We start from the raw sequence: 5,329 nt of genomic DNA on the forward strand, positions 1-5,329 counted from the left end.
AATCTACAAAGAAGGAATCAACAATTCTTTTAACTCTTTTTCCTCGCTCACTAAACTAAAAAAGATACCTTGAGTTTTCTTCATTTGACTCGTTAAAATTCGATGAAGGTATTGATTTTGTCGTCACATGACTCATTAAAATTTCATGACGAATACCGAGTTTACTCCATCTCCTTGTACTCATAACAAAATGAGGTAAAAATCTATTGAGCATAGGTTTCTCTTTATCCGGACTCAGTAGATTAACTTACGAAAAGGAACTGTTTCGGGTATACTATTAAACCTTTGTCGCACCTAGTTAAGAACTATGACAAAGGGACCACCTTGGAGTCATTCTTTATGATCTTTTCAGATTCTTGAAATATGAAAAGATCACCGAGTTCTCGTCTAGACTTATTAAATTCCACAGATGAGGAATAAAGTCGCTCTTTTTACGATCCTTTTTAGACTCTTAAAACATGAAAAGATCGACGAGTTTGCCTATCTGGACTCATTAAAATAATCAAATAGGGCATAGCATCTCTATTTTTATGGTCCTTTTCAAACTCTTAAAACATGAAAAGATCGATGATTTTACCCTTATGGACTCACTAAGATAATCAGATGGGGAAAGTGGCAATACAATTGAGTTATGTTCTGTATTTTGAAATATTTTTTTGGCAGCAGTTGCTCCCTTGAACATGGCACTCCCTTAGATAAACCTTCCTTGTCATGGCCTCTCAATATGAATCTTACCATCCTATGAGTTTATCCTATATACCTCGATGTTCATGAATCTCTATATCCTAACACTCTTTGGTGTTCATGAGTCTAGTGCTGCATGGTTAAAATTGTTGTTGTGCCTTCTGTTGTTCAAGGGAAAACCTTTATCTTTTGTTTCCTCCATAAAACCATCAAGCATATCCTACCATCATGCCCTCTGTCGCTTTGACCCAATGCTCAAAATATTCCTCAAAAAACAATCACTCTTTTCTCATGTCGTGTCGACTGATGTAGGACACCTTATTCGCTACCTTTCGACAGGTATCTTCCTATCGACTTCAACACTCTATCTAGGAAGAAGACCCAGAAACACTTCAGTGCCTTGGTACTTATAGACATCAGTGGTAGGTCACCTTGCATTTGATTAGGGGTTTTCATTATTGGCTCCTGGTTAAACGATTCTATGAGTATTCGACGACAAAAACATTATTCACACTCGCTAGATTGTACATTGTATCTTGGAGACAATTCCCATTATCAGTGGCCATCCTCACGTTTGTTAATGGTCGATTTCATGCATTTTTGACATCAACACCTATATTCACATGTATCAATCTATGTTGTTCGGTGAAGCGGAAATCAAGACCTCTGGTAGAGGCTTGCATCACTCAGCCGTGCTTTCTCTCCCAAGCTGCGGTTATTTTTTTTTGGGGACAGCTTATCAGAATGATCCTATTATGACACAGGTTCTGCATTGTGCTTATCAGCGGCCAATAGCATCATATCTCTTTTATGAGAAAATCACTCTGACATAGCTACTGAGAGAGGAAATTCCTGACTCAGGACATGGTTTTAGTTGTTTTATATATATATATATGTGTTGTATCAGGTTTCTCGTACCGCTCGAAGCTCTGATCCTCTCTCTCTTTTTTCCAAATAAAAGGATAGTTAAATATAAATTATTTCAGCCATCATCGCAGCCTCTGATCTCACATTTTAGGGGTGATAGGTGTGGGATCCCCCCAAGGCAAGTTTTTGGGCTTAAATCCCAAGTTTTGGCTAAGTCCATTCTAAAGACTCGGCGATTTGTGGGCGCGGAACGTGAAGTTGTAATAGAGTCATAGGCTTGTCCACCCTTACTTTTGTAAATGTAGTGTTGGTTTGAGAGATCTACCCATGGTCTGTGGACCATGGGATTGTATAAATAGAGCAAGGCTCTAAGTGTAAAGAGACATCTAAACAATGAAAGAAGGAAATCAATCAATGAAGCATTAAGTCTAAGTGTGGAGTCGTTTCTTTGGGTCGTAGAGTAGGATAACGCTCTACAGCTAAGTGCGCATAGGCCTAGTAGTCTATAGCTAAGTGTGTAGACCCCTGCAGCTAAGTGTGCAGGATAGGTTGAGTCTGAAACCATTGGAAGCATTAATAAAGAGAGTTTTACCATATTTCTGTGTATCTTTTCTTGTTTTAAGCATTGAAGTATATTGGGTATGAATTGCAAGTTTATTATTTATTTACTGCGTGAACTTATATGAATGTGCTGAGTAAGTGAATATAATATAAGGTATCTATCTATGTGAAGATAACTAACTGTTGTAAGAAGATAAGTAAGATCTATGGGGTGACTTGGGGAAATAGCACTGATCGCTGCTCTAGGAGTGCGAAAGCCCCACAGCCCCTGGTTAGGGCTGCGTGAAGACAAATATAACTAGGCCACAAAGGCCTCGCAGGCCAGGGAAGGGCGTGAAGTAACTTGCACAAAAATATTCACAGTTGTACTAAATCAACCCCTCAGAGATCTCAAGGGTGTGGAAACCTAGTTCCAGCATCCCCCCATACTGCTTCAGGTGAGACCTCAGTTCGCACTCCGCGGACTATTGTTGAAATAGCCAATAGTATAGGGATTTGTTTGGCTAATTAACTCCAAACCTGGGTTAGGCCCCAACAAGCCAACAAATGGTTCCATTGCTGGGACAAGAATCTGCATAGAGATGTCTGATGTTGTATCATTGGAATCCAACTAAGAGAGAAATTAAAGGTTGGTTGGCAAGGAGAATTCACGAGTTCGCGGTGTAGGAGAATAGGAATCCACGACTATCAAAAGAAGAGTGGTTAGACTGCTATTTGTACATAGAGATCCACAAAATTTTCTTCGCATATTTCTCTACTGATTTGTACGAGTGGATCACAAAGTTAGCAAATAGCCAAGGAAGGTGCAAGCTTGACAGTCCTATTATGTGGACCCCAGAGTTCGTGAGAAGATTGGAAGCATCAGAGGATAATATCATGCACATTGTTGATCACTGGCTCGATCAAATTATAGGAGGATTCATTACTGAGTTTGTGGTAGATACTTCACTTAGCTATAGCGAGGCAGAGCGACACTTCCTCAAAAGACCGCGAGGTAAGTATGTTAAGTATCTGAACACTTGGATTAAAATGATACTGTGTGAAAAGAATATTATGCGAATACATTGATGTTCGGGGCTACGCGAAGTGGGAGAATTTACAGAAACGAAGGTAGTGCAGAACTAGAAACTAGCCCCTTGATTTCACCTCCGCAAGGGGACGAGGAGGAGCTTACGAAGGTCTCACCAAGAAGTGCGATCAATTTGATAAGGCATAGGATTCCATGCATACAACCCCCACCCAAACCACCACTCGCTTCACTACCTTCACCCCCATCTTCACCCATACCACCTCCACCACCACCACAAGTTAATATGGAAAGATGGATAAAGTTGCAGGTGTTTAAGGGAGTAGGAAATGAAGATCTAGACTAGTTTTGGTTCGTGATAAAAGCCATATGGGAAGCGTAGGGAGTTACAGATGACAATATAAAGAAGGTGACACTGGTCAGTGCTCTGCAGGATCGTGCGTTGACCTGGTATATTAAGCATTCTAATGACAATCCAAATGTGGGGATCATGAATATCCAAATTGTGCTGAACAAAGAATTTAGCAAGCCAAAATCAAAGGCACAGTCGATCATTGGGTACAAGGAGATCACAATGCTACCCGACAAGACTCCTTGGGAGTTAGATCAGAGACTGAAGTGCACAATTCGTGAAGCTAATATGACTTTGATGGATGGATAACACTGCGAGTGGTTTGTAGCATCGCTAACACCACATTTAAGGAACACGGAGTCACAACAGAGATTAACAACTCAGGCAGAGGCCTTGGAGATTGCGATGAGGCTACATGAGACCCCGATATAGAATCCTAACCTAGGAGTTCAGTAGATCCATGAGCAGTTGAAAAACTTATGGCTTGAGATGCAAAGTTTGAAACAGGACAGGACAACTCGCCCGGAAGTGCGCGAAGAGGTATGGTGTGTTAAATGTAAGGGTCAGGGTCATGAGAAGGACCACTGCCCAGTATTCGCAAATTACCTCGCGGGAGGAGGACCGATGCCATTAAGACTAGAGGCACAAGTAGGACCTAGTGTGACACCTGCTTTGTGGTGCGCGATTTGTCAAATAGGAGGAAAGCATGCTACGAACAACTGGCATTTGTTGCAGAAGTACACGTAGAAATCACAGCAGTTGTTCTATAATTTTTGTAGATTGGTGGGACATGATGAGTGCACCTATAGAAGCTATGAGCTGATGATGGATAGGACTCCTACCGATAGAGTTCAGGCCAAAACGCGGCCCCTTGACCAAAACGCAGGAGTGGCGCGAACTGGATTTCATGGGCGCAGACGAGGCTGAGGTGGAGGAGGACCTAGAAGAGGTCGCAGACCACTGATATGTTATAATTGAAGGGGGCAGGACATTATGCCCATGATTGTATGAATCCAATGCATCCATCATGTTTTTATTGTACCTTGTTTGATCATGAGATGGAGGATTGTCCTACACTGATAGAGAGGTTACACGAAAAGGGAGCACTCCAACCTTCCCCAACTTAGAACCTACAAATGATGAGGTCTAAGCCACGCGAGGAAGACCCCAATGTGAACATTGTGCTCCTAAGTGGAATTATGATAGTGGATGATAAAGGTAAGTAGCCGAAAGATAGTACTTGGGTTTGCGAGGCTCTGACAAAAGAACCAGAGTTTGATTTTGAGCACACTAAGGAAACCTTAATGGAAGCTAGAAAGTGCTTCACTGATGCCTCCACTTCAGGAAGCAAAGACAGACCAGAGCCAGAAATGGACCCATCAATGCTCACGACGTTCCTAGAAACATGCATGAAGTTACTGTGTGACAACAAGGCTGTAAAGTGATTACATGAACTCATAAATAGACGTGTTGGGACCACACAAGGAGAACCGCGCGTGGTCCAGAAGATTGGAAAGCATGTGACGAGGATGGGAAGAGAAATGAGATTGAGCACATAGATTGGAGAATATAAGATGGACCAAGTGATTCTAGATTTAGGATTGGACATGAACATTCTATCGAGGTAGACATGGGAGACAATGGGAAGGCCTATGCAACAATGGTTTCCTATCTAGACGCGAATGGTGAACCAACAAAACATCATACCGATGGGGAGATTGTAGGGAATCACCATGGATATTGAAGGGGCAAGTGCGCTAGCAGACTTTGAATTGATAAAGATTGTGGATGACAACAATCCATACCCCGCACTATTAGGAATAGATTGGGCCACTAAC

Source organism: Pinus tabuliformis, chromosome J (assembly GCF_031772625.1).
Source record: "Pinus tabuliformis cultivar Carrire ecotype Pingquan chromosome J, CPIR1, whole genome shotgun sequence".
Classification (NCBI taxonomy): Eukaryota; Viridiplantae; Streptophyta; class Pinopsida; order Pinales; family Pinaceae; genus Pinus; species Pinus tabuliformis.